The sequence below is a fragment of the Lissotriton vulgaris genome, chromosome 9, assembly GCF_964263255.1.
Source record: "Lissotriton vulgaris chromosome 9, aLisVul1.2, whole genome shotgun sequence".
Lineage (NCBI taxonomy): Eukaryota > Metazoa > Chordata > Amphibia > Caudata > Salamandridae > Lissotriton > Lissotriton vulgaris.
Genome location: NC_141697.1, coordinates 284,317,642 through 284,337,171, shown reverse-complemented (window position 1 = coordinate 284,337,171; position 19,530 = coordinate 284,317,642).

Genomic DNA, 19,530 nt, shown 5'->3' with positions numbered 1-19,530 from the left:
AAAAACTGAAAATTGTTACAGAGCACACAGGAAGGTACCAATGTAAAAAGTAAAAATTAAACAGACAAGCGGAAAACGAAAGCCGTGCAAAACTAGATGGGCCGGCCAGCAGTGAAAAAAAAGTAATGTTTTGGGAGAGCCTGGGGCGGGAATGCGAGCGAGGGGAGGCAGGCAGATTACGAGGGAAGCCGGATGGGGGCGGGAAAGCCTGGTGGGAGGCGTGAACGCCGGATGAGGGCGGGAAAGCCTGGTGGGAGGCGTGAATGCGCGAGGGGAGGCAGGCGGATTGGGAGAGAAGCCTGATGGGGGCGGGAGAGCCTGGTGGGTGGGCGTGAATGAGGGGAGGACTGGGCTGGGCTTGCATGCGATGCGCGTGCATGTACACGGGCACTGCATGAAAACCGCGGGGCTGAAAGCCCTTTGGTTTGAAGATGTTTTCGCCACATGAATTCTCGCTACGCTCGATGCGCGCAAGCGCATCGATAGGTCGCGAGACCTAACAACTACTGTACCAGGGGAAACAACATGGAAACCCATGGCCCATACTTCTTCATAATCTTTGCTTCCTTTGCCTCCTTACACTGTCTGAGGGAATACACCTTTCCAAACAGAGGACACTCTACTTGGCTGATGTCATTAGGGCACCCGCCCCTTCCTTGCATCCAGAGAGGAGGTCCAGGCCTCTGCTTCTGAGATATCCTTCTGAGGAAAGATGCTTTGCCCAAATTGGGCATTAATGGAGAGTAGATTGTCATCAGTGGCGGCCGGCACACGTAAATGCGGTGCGGTGGGGCAGGGCAGGGTGGGAGGGGGGAAATCGACAGACGATAGAATAGGTATAATTCAATAAATAAATAATACTTATTCCGTTGTCTGTCATACTTCTCCCGTTGTCTGTCATACTTCGCCGCACCCTGCCCTGCGCACCACCTCACCGCATTTTCCTGTGCCGGCTGGCACTGATTCGAGAACAAGTACAAGGGGGACACTACTCACTAGGAACCAGGATATGTCATATGTAACAGAAACAACGGTTCCAGCGGAAAGTTAAGCTAGTCTATAATGATAATAATATGCACAATCACAAAACCGGTTATCGTGATGTCAGAAAGAAAGAAGGCCTTGCAGACTATGTATTAACATTAATTCTTTTAATCAGAATTGCAAAATTCAAACTGATATATACACAAACTCAGAAAAAATAATAGTGCTTTTCTGTCCTGAAGTGAAATGGACAAGTTTTGTAGAAAGTGGAATTTCCACCTTCAAGTGCTGGTGTACACATTTATACTCAGACCTGTGGTTGGTCTTAATCAGTCTTTTTCAAATTGAATAAATACTTCTTACACGTTTAATCCATATTCCAATATGAAGAAATGTATTTGTTTCATTTCTTGCTTTTTTTTCAAATGTGCAAATTCGTTTTATGCAAAAACATCATGCTTTTACATTTTACATCAACCCAATGCATTTCGGGTCCAAAGTGACCCTTCCTCAGAGGTCTGTGTGGGAAAAACAAGGAAATATTTTGAGCTCATCGGCCACTTAATCAAACATATGCAACATTTTCTAATACATAAACACTATAATGTTTTGTCACATCCTGGTAGTTCATTATGTTATGTCCAACCTCTTTTCCAACAAAGCTACCTTATTCAATGTCAAGTTTCATCAGAAATCATTTCATGTAGCTTCTTAAATTAGAAAATACATAATAGGCAATGAGCTTCTAAACTCAAATACAAATTAAATAAAAGTCAAAACAGCGCGTTCTGTCTACTCCACAAGAGCCCAAACACTCTGCATGGGGCATGTTTAAGTATCCGATTACAAAACCATTCAAAAAACTTTTTCTGTGCGTGCTTTCGTCCTGCGCATTCTGTATTCAAATGCCTGATAGCAAGGTTAAAGTATACAGTGGAGAATCCATTATATGCTTGCACAATGTTTCGTGCACGAAGCAAAACTTTACCCAGTGGCGGCCGGCACACGTAAATGCGGTGCGGTGGGGCGGGGCGGGGCAGGGTGGGAGGGGGGAATGGACAGACGATAGAATAGGTATAATTCAATAAATAAATAATACTTATTCCGTTGTCTGTCATACTTCCCTCCACCACACCCTGCCCTGCGCACCTCCTCACTGCATTTTCCTGTGCCGGCTGGCACTGATTCGAGAACAAGACGGGTTATGGTGATGTCAGAAAGAAAGAAGGCCTTGCAGACTTTGTATTAACATTAATTCTTTTTATCAGAATTGCAAAATTCAAACTGATATATACACTAACCCAGAAAAAATAATAGTGCTTTTCTGTCCCTAAGTGAAATGGAACCATAAAACAGAAAGTGAAAAACATGTGATGTGTACAACTTGGTTTACACCATTTTTAAAGATGACCAAAAAATTACTTGGTAATAATTCCAGCTGCTGGATACAATAATCAAAGCTGTTCAACTGGTTCACTTTAAAATACAGTCAACAACGTTTCGACCGTTTTACAGTACAGGGTCTCTTCAGGATCAAGGGATATGGGGAAAATCTAATGATCAGAAAAAGAAAAAGAAGACATATGCTTAGAATGCAATATGTCAGCTAAAATCCTTAAAAGGGAATGTGATGGAATAGAGAGTACCTGATGGCGATTGCTCAGCCTTGTGAGACAGTGAGATAAGTGAGACACCGATAAAGTGAGAGAAAGGAAAAGGGATACTCATACGAGGACCCAGTCGGGTGCTACAAATGTGAGATTACAAAGGCGGTATAGGTTAATAAACTGAAAGTTGATTTTGAGGCAGTAGTAAACTGTTAACTATCGAGTGACTGGTTATCTTACCCTCGTATAAGAGATGGACTGGTAGGCTGACAAACGGTCTATTCATATGTTGCTCAATCGCGGTGGATGGCCCATACACATGACCACCTGAAATGGTGAGCACAGCGTGGATGAGTATTCAGCATTGCATCTTTGAATAAATAGGCACAATAATATAATACGTGTGCAAGCAGGCTTACCACTTGGTGTAGTAGTGATGGAGCAGATTCTTCAATTTAATTGAAACAGCTGCGGGACCAATCGTGCTACCGGAAAATGTATTACTCTGTGGAGTAATGGCAAAGGTTAGTGATAGCCCAACTCCTTTCCAAAGTCATAATTAGGAAGCATTAGTGGCGTGTTAATTACGGTGACACTAGGGACTGGCCACGCTTTAACTGATACAACTTGCACAAGGCATGGAAATAACTAGCTTTTCAACCCATAGCCAAGGAACATATGTAAAATAAAAAAAGGGGTGGAGGATGTGGGCCGCCACCAGTATATAATGTGGCCATGATGTGCGTAACAAAGCGCATGCTGGCTGCAGGGCGCTTTAACTTATACAAGTTGCACAAGGCATGGAAATAACTAGATTTTTAACCCGTAGCCAAGGAACGTATGTAAAAAAGGGGTTGGGGATATGGGCCGCCACCAGTCTATAATGTGGCAACGATATGCATACCAAGGTGCGTGCTGGCAGAGGGTGCCGCCAGGCAGGAAGGGCGCTCATCTTTGGAATGAATCAGCGAAGTACTCTCAAATCAATTCAATTCAATTCAAAAGTGCTTTATTCGAGTAATTACTCATAAAAGCAAGACATACAAACACATTAAGAAGCAATTAAATGTACAAATACTCAGAAAATACAAAGCACTTACAAATCCATAAAACCGTTATATAAAACATGCCACAATGTTAATAAACAATTAAGAAGGTGTAAAAGTTCATTATTAAAATCTTGATTTTAAATGACCAAAGTTAAAAACCTTAATATACATTTCATGGAGACACTGTCAATACATAAGCAGGGAATAGTCAATTCACTAGCAATCTCTGCTTGTCATCCCGAACCCCGCGCTCAACGGGAAATTCAGCAGTGTCCTTTCCATAACCCCCCCCACTGGATTTTTGCATAGGTTAACTCATGAAGTCTCATGATCATAGTCAGAAGAACCTCAGGAACCCCCAGAACCTCCAGAACCTGCCATAGCTTTGCCCGCGGCACCAGGTCGAAGGCAGCCCGTAAATCGACAAAAGCCGCATAGAGACTGCCTCCTCCTAATACCACGGTCCTCCACTGGATCAATTGAAAGCGAAAAACTTGATCCACTGTGCTGGTTGCCCTTCGGAAGCCAGCCTGGAAAGGTGATAGGATGTTATTATCATCTGCCAATTCAAGCAATCTATTAACAATCACTCGGCCGACTACTTTTTGTATAGTGTCGATCAAGCTTATTGGGCGATAATTACTTGGCTGAGCACGATCTCCCTTTTTGTGCACAGGAATAATCACAGCCCCCCGCCATGATGCCGGAATGTCAGCACCCATAGCGATGTGGGTAATCAGCAGATGAATGTATTTGCACCATCTCTCTTTATCATTTAAGAAAACGTCCGCGGGGACCCCATCTAAGCCTGGTGCACGTCCACTATGCACAGATTTAAGGGCAGACAAGATTTCATTAAGTGTAAATGTATTGTCCTCTGCTAAGGACTGGCTCGGGGAATTCCCAGCTTCCACCTGGGCACTTGCCGCATACTGGGAGCTAAAAAATTTCACCCAGTCATCCTGTGCAACATTATTATTGGGTGGCTCCTCAGGTCTTTCACTACCCCATTTAACGATATTCCAAAACATCCGGGAATTTTTCCTATCACTAGCACATTTCAATTTATTCCAATGTGCCTCATCCCAGGTTCTTTTGGCTTTCGCAATACAGGCTTTATAGTTCTTTCTAGCAAGGCGGATGTCCACTACCCCCTTGTTCCTAACTGCCTGTCCCAATGATTTTCGAGCCAACCTACAGTCATTATTGTACCATTTAGCTGGTTTGCATACACGGGATCCATAGTTTTTTGCTGGTTTCATAAAATGGCATTTAATTTTGCCAAAAAGGTTATCATGGATTTTGGTCACGTCACCCAAGCCAGGGGACACACCTTCAATTGACTCCAGGGCCAAGATAGCTTTATCTGCTTCCTCTTTGATATTTCCCATAGCCTGCTGGTCAGTCATAACGCTAACCCACCGTAGCCTACGCATATCATTTTCAGGGATAATCAGCGGTGGAACAAGAGCATCAAAGCAGTTAGAATCACCAACATTGAGCCACCATTTATGCACCACACATAAAGGATTGTGGTCACTTTCAGGTCTTAACATAACTTCCATGTCACAAACAGTCAACCATAAAATCAAGCTACAAATCACATAATCGGTACGACTTTTGTGTCTCCCATTATCAAATGTCGCGGAGGTTGTCTTATCTGACTTAGTCCTACCGTTTAATGCTCTTAGTCCTAACTCCAGACACATAGCATTTAGACCTAGGATATCTTCTGTCCAGCGTAATACTGGATTGGTCTCTAAGGTAGGGATGCCCCATTGTAAATCCTCCTCATTACCAAGAGGGCCTTCACCAGCGACCAGGGGTTCAAAAGTGCTCTCAAATCGATCTGCTCCGGTTGTCTGCCTGGTAACAATGACAACTGGCCGAAAGTGTGTATGTGCTTAAATACACTGCATGGCTGCTTATATCGTTTTTTTGGCAGACATCAGTTCTGATCGCTACTTACCGATGTAATCTAGTTATCTGCAATCTTAGTTCGCTGTGAAGAAAGACCGGTGTCTCAGAGGAGTGAAAGAAGTAAAGATGGAAGATAGGGTAATGAGTTGATATAGCGCAGTATAGAAACACTAGGAAGGAGGCCTAATTTTTTATATCCTAAGCAAAGATGGGCATATATTCAATGTTTGGAAACATATTTGATATTGGAGGAAAAACATGGATTAAAATTGCATGAAATGTCATGACAGTCTCAACTTGACTTGAAAATTTAAATGATTGTGTTACTCCTGTGTGCCACATCTATAGAATATTTGCAATATGAAATACAATTTCATGAAAATTACACATTGATTTAACGGTATAGCAATAAAAGTGCACTGGAATATGCCTTATATTGTGTGTTCATACATCATGGGCCACATTTCTAAAAATACTTAACTATAGGGAAACGTTTATCTCCTATATATTACAAAGAACACAAGAGGAAAATTAAAAAGTTACATCATGCCGGTATTTACAAGAAGATTCATAGAGACAATAATAGAGTGGTGTCATTTTGTAGGTGGGGTACATGCAAGTTAAAGCAGTTGTGGGAGGACATTAACGGCCATAGCGTGCACCAGGGCTAACTCTTCGAGGGTGTGCTGACATCAATGTACTATGTTTCCTCTGTGCTGGGTCGTTAGAGAATCATCATTTGCATCAACCCAATGTAGTTACAAATCCCCGCCATTCTTCGGCCGAATTCAATCCATGAGTTATGGAGTTAGTTCTTTCTATTCAACGACATTCAAAACGTTGTAGGATTTATGTCATATCCCCATCTCTTGCAGGGATGTTGGCTTTCTCAATGACTTGCCATTTAATCTCATCAGGTGTGGTTGGCCTCAGAGAAATGTGCTACCAGTGGTGCAGTTAGCACTGAACACCGTATCCGGCTTCTGTGTTGCCTGATGCGTGCTTTGATAGGCTGTTGTGTCTGTCCTATATATGGCAGGCCACACGGGCACCATATACAGTAGACCACAATTCGTGTGTTACAGTTGGAAAAGGATTGGAAGGTATGTTTTACATTATTGTGTTCAAAGATGTTCGTATTAGATGTAAAGGGGCTCGCAACACAGTTGCCACAGCGAAAATGGCCCTTTATTCCAGCTAGGTTCCACGCTGATTGCAACGTATTTGTTTGTTGTGTCATCTTTTCAGTAGAGGAGTGGATGAGGTGGTCTTTCACATTTTTACCTCTATTGTACGCAAAGAGAGGTGCTTCAATGGAAGAGTCAATACTTTTTATTATTTGCCAGTTTTTCATGATTAAACTACGGACCTTATTGTAGTGTACTCCAAAGGTTGTCACACATATACGTTTGTTCATAGACTTTTTTTCTTTGGTCTTTAGCAATTCTTCTCTGGGTCATAACCACGCCCTTTTTAATGATCGTCGGACTATCCTATTGGGATATCCTCTTGCCAACAATTTGGATTTGAGTATTTCTGCGTCTGCCATTTAATCTTTTTTAAATGTGCAATTTCTAAGTAGATGCAAAACTTGACTGAACTGTAAGCCGTCTCGCAGTGCCCTTGGATGTTGGCTTTTGTAAGATAGGAGAGTGTTTCGCTCCGTGGGTTTTCTATGCAAGGATGTAAATAGGGAGCCATTCTCATGTTGTATCTTAAGGTCTAAGAAGGCAATACATGTTTTGTGAATGGTGGAGGTGAAAGTTAAATGTTTCTGAATGGTGTTCAGATATCTCACAAACTCATCAAAGTCTGTAGGGTCCCAGACCAAATTAAGAAAACATCGTCAATATATCTTTTCCAACATCTAATGTTGGAATCTTAGATGTTGTTAGCAGTCAAAACAAATTTGTTTTCCACATCGTTCATGTAGATAATTGCCAGGTTCAGCGCAAAAATGGCCCTCATACTGGTTGCTGATAATAGACACAGTTAGATACAAAATAGTTGGATTGCAAGGTGATACGTAGTAGTGAGAGGATGAAAGAAGTGGGTACCTGGAGTGGCCTTGGTCTTGTTTCTAATATATCCTCTATTACCTTGATGCTTTCATTTTGAGGGATATTGGTATATAGTGAGGAGATATCTAATGTGGCCAGCCGTCTGTATCTGTGTTGTAAGGTAAGCCATCTACTAAGTTAATCATAAACATAGTGTATCTAACATATGTTTCTTGTACGGGCACAAATTATTTTATGAAAAAGTCTATGTACTTGCCGATGGGTTCTAGGATGGACCCACATCCTGATGGTATTGGTCGCCCTGGCGGATTAGTAGTGCTCTTATGGATTTTAGGTAGCGTATACAGTACTGGGGTTCTGGGATATTCTGCATTTAGAAATTCAAATTTTTTCTGGCTAATATAGCCCTCATCTTTGCCTTCGGTGGTTATTTTACAAGATTTTTGTTTTGATATCAGGTAATGGATTTGTGGTCATTTGTTTGTAATGTTTTTCTTCACTAATTTGTTTGTTGATCTCTGTATCATAATCTTTCCTATCTTGAACCACTATTCCTCCCACTTTATCGGCTGGCTTTAGAATGATCGAGTTGTCATTTTTTAAGGACTGTAAAGCATATCTCTCTTGAATAGTTATGTTATATGGTACAAAAGAATGACTGGTTTTAAGACTTTCTAGTCCTCCCAGTATGATTTTCTCAAATGTCAACAGTTCATGTGGCATCATGTTGTTGGTGGGGTAAAAAGTGGATGGCGGTTTAAGGCCGGTCACAGAGTTGTGTGTCATTGGCTCCTTATTCATAAAGAATAGTTTAAGATGTATTTTACGAAAAAACTGAAAAAGTTCAGTTTTTAGATCAAAGACATCTAATACATGTAAGCTAGAGCTCCCCTCCTGCCCACGAAAGTTGTACACTAATTTAGACCTATGTGGAACTTGCTGGGAGGCTTCCTTAATGTGTGTCTGCTTTCAGCAAGCTCCCCCTGGGCTAGGACTTAGAACTAACCGAGGATGTAACCAATGCATGTACTGTTTTAGAACAAGATAACATAAATCATAGGTGCCACCATCATCAGCTTATGTGCCGATTAGATGGATTCAAAAAGTCTGTTCACCGGCTGACTTATGCCACTGCCACTTTATCAAGGCGCATTGTCAAAATGTGGTAGAGATGAGTCGCTACAGTGAGGATGTTGCACTTGACCTTGTTCAGGTTACCACTACTTTAGAAAATATCTAAACATCGCAGATCTCTGTGATTGGTGAATTAGGTAGAGGTGTAAGTGAAGAGGCTTCAAGCCTCAGCAGCATTTCTGTACCAGAAGCCATGAGTCTGCGTCTCACTCAAAGGTAGTGATGAATCATGAGGTGGTAATGTTGAGACCATCGAAAGGGCAAGTGCTTTGAGAGGGATAAAGAGGTAGTAGATCAACGTTTCTCCTAGTGCTTGTTATCTTTTTTTTTAACCATTTTTTTATTAGCATTTGATGTAAAGAGCTTTTACGCATATACATATATAGTATATATCCTGGGTACTAGCCCAATGTGAATAGTAACATTGTGGTACATATCATGATTCCCTGAGGACTGTACAGAGATGTTACATGTATAACACGTCAAGACATTATGTCATGCATAGTACACATTACAACTTACTTGTCAATATAGATAATCTCGCCCCTAAGCCATCAGGCATCTATTCGTGGGTACTTAGAAATAAACAATACTATATTTGAAATGTATTGAATTGTCTCATTGTTCTGTTGTCTGTTTTTAACTTAAACAGAATAATACAGAGCTTTTGCCAGTCATTGGCGGTAGTGGCACAATACAATAGTATATATATGTTTTTAACATTCAGATGGGCCCGTTTATATGCTAGCAATTGTCTCCCACCTGTCCCACCCACTGGAGTGATCCCACTAGTTCTGGGCAGTGGTGGGGGATAATGCTGTGGGGGTGTCCATTAAATATCCAGTGCCAGGCAACAGGAGCCAACACAGCTAATATGAGTAGGCATGGGATACACAAGTACTTTAGTTGCACCCCATTGAGAGCCCACATAAGGGAAATGCGACTGGGGTACAAGACTCTGCTCCTGAGGTCCCCACCCCCACTATTCCAGTCAATCTACTCATCTGTTGACTACGGTCGCTTTCAGACAGTGGGAAAGCTACAGACAGCAGCACCTGCTGTGAGGGGATTGCCACCTGAGGCGGGTCAGCTGCATCCACACTCAGTTCATCAGCCGCCTGTAATCTCTCTAGCATAATACTCCATGTCTCCAAGTCGTCCGAGCGAACAGAGCGCAGGCGGTCTTCCTCTACAAACCCCCATTCACACATATCTGCCTTCCATTTATTGGACGAGGGGTCGCAGACTGCGCCTCATGTATAGCAATTTGGCGTCTCGCTAACACCAACCCCAGAGAAGCAAATTTGTATTGCACATGGCTCTTTGATTTTGGGGGATGGTAACACACCTAAAAGGCAATGTTTAATCGACACCTCGACTGTGAATCTCGTAGCTTTTTACAACATTTCCAGGATCTCCGTCCAGTAAAGGCGGAGGTAAGGACAGTTCCAAGTCATACTTGTAAAATGGGCTGGCCCTGCTCCACATCGAGGGCGTGTCGATGCGCGCACCGGATCAAATTGCGATAATCTGAGGGGGTCATGTATGTGTGGTGCAGGTAATAAAATTGGATGAGTTTAAAGTGAGCATTGTGGCTACTTCTTGTACCTGCACGAACACTCTCTTCCACTCCCTCTCCATTAGAGGTGTCAGCAAGACTTCCAACCACTTACCCTAGACTCTTGATAAATCTACTCTACGGTTCGCCTCTAGGGTTTTATACAACGGGAGATCAATCCCATAAAGGAACCTGATTCCATGATTGTCATCAGGGTGTGGGACTCCACCAGCTCCTCAGGGAATGTGGCCCATATTTCATGTGCGGTGAGCGTTAATTCAGCGTATTACAGGAAGAAATCCTCCGGGATGTAGTAACATTCTCTAACATCTGCAAAGGAGAGAAAAGTTCCATTTAAGTATAGATCCATCACCGTCTGTATATGACGGAAGCTCTGAAGCCATTTTAAGGGGTTTGACCAGGCATATGTGGCACTCTATAATACAAGGGTGACATCATGCTCACTTGCCCAGGGAAACTGAATGACCACAAATGGACAATCCTGGGGGGTCCTCAAGCCCATCATACAGTATCATGGTAGGTCTGCCTCTGTGTTCCAGCCCACCAATAATTTATTCTTTGTGTTTGGCCACTCAGTGCACCATTGTGCCACGTACTGGAGGAGTCCAGCGAAATAATAAAGATGAAGGTCTGGAAGGCCAAGGCTTCTCTGGTCCATATCAAGCTTTAACAGTTTCAAAAGACAGTCAACAGTGGTGTTTCTGGATGGCACTGGTCAAATATCCCATTCTTATAGTTCTCTTATGCCCACTCCTGGAGTACTGACTGCCCCAAAAACTCAATCCTTGGTAAATGCTTTCACAATATTAGGAGGGCAAGCTAATTTCCTTGTTCACATTGAACTTTCCAATTCGAATTGCATGTTTCTGTAGTCACTCTTTTGTTTTCAATTTCTTTCTGTATCTTGTTATTCAACTAATTGCTAGACGTTGGAGTCTTTTTCCATAAAGTTCTTTTTATTCCAGCACACTTAAAACAGACCCAGCCAAGGTGTTTCATCCCTTATAGGGACTTCATTGGGGCAATTTGCTTTATCCTCCTTCTCAAAATTCTTCTTTTCCATTCATCCTGTTTAAATGTCTGGGCTCTTTTTGAGAAGCCTTTTGACATGTGTGTCCTGGTCCTATCCGATCCGATCAGAAGGAGGATAAAGCACATTGCCCTGATGAAGGGATGCAATGTGTTGGCTGGGTCTGTTTTAAGCGTGAGGGAATTGGATACTTAAGAAAAAGAACTTTATGGAAAAAGACACCAACGTCTGGAAATTAATTCAATGTGAACAAGGAAATTAGTTTGCCCTCCAGCTTTAACACCTAAAGCTTCACTCTAATGCATTTCCTTTCCCACACCAGGGAGACTATAAGGCTGTTCAGGGTAGTAAATGGAACATTGGGGATTCGACAGAAGGAGTTTTGCAACACATATAGGCAACACAGCAGTAGGACCCTTTTCGCCAGGGCTAGCATCCCATAATAGACAGGGGAGGAGATACCAGAAGTGTATTGATGCCTTTAGGCCTGTGAGGACCGCTCCCGCATTCAAGGCGTATTGGGCTTCGAGTGTATGGGCAACTTGAATACCCAAATAACGGAAATGATCACAATCACATGTAGATGCCAAGGTGGAGCGTTCCAGAATTTTTCTTCCAGCTAGATCTGCCAGGGAAAACATAACAGATTTCTGGCTATCGATAAATAAACCTGACACTGTCCCAAACTCAGTCAGCACTGTCAGGAGAGTAGGCACGGTCTCGGTAGGGTGATGCATATAAAGCAGTGTGTCATCCACATACAAAGAAATTATGAGTGTGCCCACCCATAACCATGCCCCATTGGGCGATGTCGCGCCATAGCCGGATCAGCAGTGGTTCCATCAGAAGTGATTCCATCACTCTATCAGTGGGGTGACAATATAGTAGACAAACCCAAGAAATAAAATCTCGTCCAAGCCCCATTCTATCCTATACCTCCCATATATAGTCACATCATAGGGTATCAAAGGCTTTCTCAATATCCAAGGCGACCGCACTGCCTGCATATCCATGTCAGCTATAAAGTGCAATATACAAGAGAGTCTGTGGAAATGTATGTGCGTCCCCCGGCCTGGCATAAACCCACATTGATCTTCATGTCACATTGCTAATACTTTAGCCAGGATTTTTGTATCTACCCCTAACATGGACAGTGGTCGGTATGAGCCAGGTAATGTGGGGTCAAATGGCAATAGTGTTTCTCCAGGTCTAGTACTTGTTATTTTTACCCATTCATTACTATTGTTAAGAAAACATAAAGTTATTTGATGAAACGTGTGAATACGTGATTCTTGTTTAAAAATGTAACTAAACTTGAAGGGAAGGGAATAAAACATTCTGGTACAAGTAACCAGGAGTGGCCAACACCGTTCGGGGGTGGCGGGGTAGGGTGGGGTGGGTAAATGGTAGTCAAAAATAAAATAATAACTTACCCCTCACCCGTCTCTCTGCTTTCGTCCTGCTGTATTCTATCCTGGCCAGTCTTCCAAACAGTAAGCACCCAGGCTGAGGCTCCCCTGAGCCAATCACAAGGCTGCAATTCAGCATGGTGATTGGTTCCCCTAAGTTAATTACAAGGCTGCAATCTTGCCTCGTGATTGATCTGAGCACTGTAGCTTGGTGCTCAGACAGGGACAGGGGGCCTGGGCACATAGATTGAAATGCAGCCTTCATGGAAAACATACAAAGTGCGCATGACAGTTTGGCTGGTACAGTTTGGCCGGCCAAGCGGTCATGCACATTTTTGAGTGGGCAAACCACTCCTTCCCTACTCCTCTGTCATCGGAGCAGTCCCCTCATTTTCTTTTTTCCTTTCTTTCACTGCTGCAAAGCAGTGGGGTGATGCTCCTACACAATAGCGGAGGAGCCACCACTGCAAATAGCATTGTTGTGCCTGGGTTCCGTAGTACATTCAATTTGGTACTTAGTTTAGAAATAATTGATAGTGATCTCTGCACATTGTGCTTTTCCTTCTACTTCCCTCGAGCCCTTCTAAGGGTGATGTGGTATTAGCAGATCATCTTCATTCGACTCTTGTTCTGACAAGATCACAGGTATTCCTCTTTCTGTTGCTATGTTGTGCAATATAGTACATATTGCTCCTATCTTACACCCCAACGAGTCTCTGGTGTATACTGGAGTGCCCCACCACTTTTATGGAGATGGTGGAAATGAGTTTTCAGTAGCCCAAATGTACACTCTACCACACTTCATGTAGGTTTATGAGCAGCACTGTAGCATTGCACATTTGGGTTTGCAAGGTTTGGATAAGGTGATCCAGGAATGCAAAGCATAAGCATTGTCTTCCTACAATATTAAAGTGTGAAATATTTTAGAGATAAAATGGATGACCATGTTCAGCATATACGTATGTAGATATGCTAAAAATTACCAATATATGTCTCCAAATTCTCTTCTAAAATGGCATGCGTAAAGCCCACTATGCCTAATCCTAAATGAACCCTGGGTACTTCCAAGTAATCTTGCATCAATATGTGAAATTAAGTTTGAAGCATTGTAAGCAACTTGTATGTTTAGCACATGCATATTCTTTCTATTTCTGAAACTGACCTCATTGTCAGACGGCAGGCATATTGGAACATAGGTTCCATCAATACATCCATTGACATGATGACATTGCCAAGTTTGATGCAATTTTAAATTGTTTAACTGCAAATCCCATGCAGTTGTTGGAAATGTAATATAAAGTTCATTTCCATCAACATTGCATCATGAAAAGCGTTGAAAATCTGGGAGAGTGTACTTTGTGATATTGCACCTGTTTCAGCAATCACATCTTGGTAGCTACCAGAGGCTAAAGGTTGGAATGAGCAAAATACCTGTGCACGGGTGGGGATTGAATTGCTCCTCAGGGTGTTTTTCTGTCTAGCTGAGGCTTAATTTCATCTATAGAATCTAATATGAGTGCACTGCTTAGCAGAGATTTTTAACGATTGGGGAAAGTGGGCAATAACCAGGACCACACCCCCCCAAAGGCCCCCATTCAAAAGTGAACTTACTCTCTGTCCCACATCTGTCTATTGCTCCTTCTCAACCTTCAATGTATTATTCAATATTGTTTGGGGTCGTGGGGCTTAAATTAGCAGAAACTGGGAAGTAAAATGCAAATCTGTTCCAGTCCGGTGCCGCTAAAGTTTGTCTTGACCAGGTCCTGCTGAAATCCTTAAGGTGACACTGTTACTTAGCTTGTGTTTGTCAAATATTTCCTCCTCTGTCAGTTGCCACATTTGTCTTGCCATCATGTATAAAGCAGCCATTGTGGAAAATGCTGAGGCTTTTTCGGGCTGTTTGTATAGTTTGCACCTGATTACCACCTGTTTTGAGTTGGTGGGAAACTGCACGTAGAAACATAGCAGTCTGCGACTAGTCACAATTTGCGAATGCTTGATGCATACAAATACGAAATCACTATTAGGAAATCCCGAATAGCGATTTGGTATTTGGAGTCACAAACATATCAATTCGGCAGTCATCCAGTTTGCTAAAATAGCGAAGAAAATGCCACTCATACATAAAAAGGCCTTTTTGGTTCTCAAATGACCCAGTTTAATGAATCATTTGGACCTTTTGCAAATGCAAAAAGCCTTTGTACATGTGGCCTATGTTATCTTTAAACACATATTTTGAGGTTTTTTTTATAGAGAATGTTATTGGCATAGGACTCAAGGGTCACAGAACAGTCAATGACCAAAGAACAGTGAGCTGCAAGATCAATCAAGCCCCAGTATTAGTTGCTGTGCTGTGCTGCAGCTAGGAAAAATGTGGCCAATCTAGTGTCAACAATTAGATGCAGGCGAAAGCGTAACATAGAGATGTAATAGTGGCTCCACCAGAGACCCCAAATACAGATATGCTCCAGAGGATAACCCAATATCCAGTATAAAGGTTCATCCAGCATGGTACATCAATCAGTCCCTCGCAGCTGTTCTTTCAACAGACCAGTCTTAACCACAGAGCGAGCCCCCCCCTTGATTAGCCTAAGTCTTCCATGACACCCAAGAATACCAGCGTGGGGATAGGTTCCACCTGCTACCCTGAGACCTGGGACAGGGCATAAGCAACCTTTAATTAAAATATTGAATCACTTCATACCCCAGTACTGCAAGGGATCCCCTATCTGTGAGTGGTAACCAAGACAGCACATGGATGGGCAGCTTTCTATTCTATCTTTCAGAGCTGTTATAGTATATAACATGCTATAAGGAGATAGATATTTCAATTGAATTAGCCACAATTTTTCTGGGATACCAATTCCAGAAGGCCATCTTACCCTTCTTTTACTCATCTTCATCAAGCTGTCACAGATTATTCTACCAAGGTTGCCTTCATTCACTGAATAAATTGAGGGCATTGCACACCAAGGTACTATAAAGGCAGATGTACCTATCACATCCAACCTGCCCACCACCAGTTTGACTTCTAATTCATTAAACTCAGTAAGGGTCCAAAAATTTGGTTGATGCTATTCAAGGGCATGACACAACTTGAGTCATCTGTTAATCTGGCTCTTATGCAGCCTAAACACAGTGCTCGTGTCCTGAACGGACTTCACATGGCACCTTTCTGCAACATCCCCTAGCTTTCCTTTGCCTACTAGGTCTTAAAAGTGGAAACTGATAAGATGTACCCTGTAAAACGGTCACTTTCCACACCACTGGGGAGTGTCTCTGGATACCTGGTGATCACTCCTCCTCCATCTGAAGGCTTTGCAAAATAGTAATCTAACCACCCTAGCGGCTAGTGGAAGTGATGGAGGTATGGGACTTCATCAGACTACACCTTTGGAATTACTGCCAAGGAACAAGTCAAATTCAAAGTGCAGAGCCAGGTCAACCCAATTTCCAAAGAACAAGTCACTCACCACTCTAAGTTGAGCAGACAAGCAAAAAAGCTGCATGCCATCAATTGTGAGAAACTCCCCCAATCATATATTGATTGGACACATTTATAAAATGCAGCCCTGGGTCATTTACCAGCCCAAAGGCTGGTCCAAGCGTACTTACACACTTTACTGCAAAATTGTACTGGTACATTCATTTATCTTTTTAGGTTGAGCCTAGGCAGCATTTGCACTGTCTCTTTGACACACGCTGTAGTCTCTCTATGTGAACAAAGAGAATAGCTCTAGCAAGATCGAGGCACTGCGGAAAGGTTTTGGATCTCAGACGTGATCCAACTTTGCTTCCAGGAAATTTCTACACCACACATAAAAACCCCAGACAAGAGCTAGTTGCTGCTCACAGTACCGGCCATTGACAACTTGGAAGAATGCACATACCCTGTGACGTTTTGGGGTTTCTACAAACACATACGCTGATATTTGGTGTATCCGTTTAGGCCCTAGGAGTTTCCACACCAGAAAGCACCTTATTCTGGCTTTATTTTTCCTAAGTTGGCAGGGTATGCACTTACGTGGGTCCATAGTTCACTTTGCACTGGATTCAAGCTAGCCTGGCTGATGAGGGCTGTTACCATGAAACCGGTCCCAGGATGCTTGTTTCCGGTCCAGGGAATACCTGCTTGGCAGTTCAGGCTGGACTGTTCCCACGAGGAACAGGGTAAAGATTGATTTGCATTTGGCTGGGTCTGAACCGTGGTGGCGAAGTGAGCTAAAGAATGATGATGGTTTCAACCCAGATCTCTGACTGATGGTGAGTGTCTGGAAAGTTTCAGCACTTTGTCCATCATCTCCTTGTGTTTGTTTTATTCGCCATAGGTTGGCAGGGGATGCCCAGACGTGAATCCCTTCCTCACTTTGCCACTGGATGTGATCTAGTCTGGCTGATGAGGGGTGTTACCCTAAAAACGGTCCCAGGATGCTTGTTTCTGGTCCAAGGAAGACCTGGCTTGGCAGTTCAGGCTGGGCTGTTCCCATGAGGAACAGGGTCAAGACTGGTTTGCATATGGCTGGGTCTGAACCTGGGTGACGAAGTGAGCTAAAGAACGATGATGGTTTCAACCCAGATCTCGGACTGATGGTGAGTGTCTGGAAAGTTTCAGCACTTCATCGATCATCTCCTTGTGTTTGCTTTGTTCACCCTTAAGTTGGCAGGGCATGCCCAGACATGTATTCCTTGCTTACTTTGCCACTGGATTCAAGCTAACCTGTCTGATGAGAGGTGTTACTCCAAAACCGGTCCCAGTATGCTTGTTTCCAGTCCAGGGAAGACCTTGCTTGGCAGATTGGGCTGTACTGTTCCCATGAGTAACAGGGTCAAGACTGAGTTGCATATGGCTGGGTCTTCACTGGAGTGGCGAAGTGAGCTAAGGTATGATGATGGATTCAACCCAGGTCTGTGACTGGGGGTGAGTATCTCAAAAGTTTCAGCGCTCCATCCATCATCTCCTTGTGTTTGCTTTGTTTGCCCTAAGTTGGCATGGTATGCCCAGATGTGGGTCTCTTTCTCACTTTGCCACTGGATTCAAGCTAGCCTTGCTGATGAGGGGTGTTACCCCGAAACCGGTCCCGGTGTTAAAATCTAGATTGTGGCGTAAACATTATCGGCGCCATCTTGTCCCTTTTTCAGGCTCATATGTGCGCGTAGGTAGCAGCCATTTTGAATGCCATGGCCTCTCTGCCCACTGCCGGTAGCCAGCGCGTCTCTCTCTCTCCCTCTCTGACCCCGCAAGCATCCCCCACGCACTGACAGCCCCCGCTCTCACATGCTTAGGCCATAAACCACCCCTTCAGCGCGGCCCGGTCTCGGAGCCACATTCCATAGTCATGCACACTTGGAGCGTGCCACAACTCCTACTCTGCTCCTTGGGCAGCCCAGCCCAGCCCCACCCCACCCCAGCCACGAGCGTCAAATACCCGGGTGCACCAAGATCACAACAAGACGAGTTCTTTTTAAACACAACAAAATGGTGAAACTATAACTGAATAAAGAATATAAAGGACAACCAGGTTCGAATAAAAGAATAAGAGCCTTTAGCCTAACACCTCCCTCTATCCCTTCATGATCACACATCCTTTGATAAACCCCCTTCCTCTGTGCCCGATTGTCCGACCCGATCCCAGGCCATCACCTAGTCCTGCGGATGCGGTTTATTTCCCCCTACAGTAGGAAGCTGTCCCTCTTCAAAGGATCTATGACTGATCAAAGCCCCCACCCCATGAGATCCGATCAGCCACACACATTCCGGGAACCGGCGGAATGTCCAGCTGCGCGACAGTCATCACCTACTGAGATCAGGGTGGGGACTTCTACTGTAGATGTGTGTGGGAACGGGCTTGAATCGGGGATTCAGAGGATGTCTTTCCGTACATCAAAGTATTGACAAAAATTTGTTTCATGCAATAAAGCCATAAACCTGTGTATAAGAGGCCAGGCATCAGAGATGCGGTTAGAGCACCTCGAGACGATACCCTGTTGTCTGATTTGATGTGTTCTGCTCCGACGGAATAAACTTCTGTTTCCTGCCTTCCAGTCTCCAGCGCATGCCTCTTTGGTTGATAATTTCGAGTGGTATGAGAGGCGACTAACGCCGGGCAATACTTAAAGGTTATCGGTTGAAATCTGCCAACCCTTTTACAATTGGCGTCCCAAGCGTGGGGCCCATCAGCGACACGTGGATCCAGTGGGAGAGGTCCTGACGACAGAGTGAACGACTGCAACGATCGGGAGTGCACCTGCCCGATAGACCCTCGTCTGGCAGCCGATCAACCGAACTTCACCGGTTCCGAGCATACCTCTCTCGAGTGATCTACGGTCCTGACTGGGAACCATCAGGAGTGCCGCGGCAATAACGGAAAATAGAGGACGATCGAGCGCTGGAAGCGGAAGACGAGAAACTGTCCATGCTTGATAGTCTTGGCATGTGGCGCAAAGAAGCAGAGCAATGGAAAAAGAGAAACAAAGTAAGATTAGAGAAAGAGCTACGAAAAGCAGCTCACCTAGCTGCCAAAAAGTTAGAGGAAGAGATAAAGGAGAGAGAGGAGCCAAACAGAAGCAAGAGTCCAAAACATTGGGCCAGTGTTCCGTTAGAACACCCTCTACGCTCTACTCTGAGTTACCCTCGAAACAACGAGCGAACGATGATTTATTACTAGGTCCTCCAATCATCTACATGCCCCCTCCATACGCCCCTTCCCAACCCTTAGTACAGCACCCACAGCCCCCAAGTACAGGTGAAAATAGTGCCAGGACCTCAGTCCCCACGGCCTCCACGCCGGCCGAGCCCC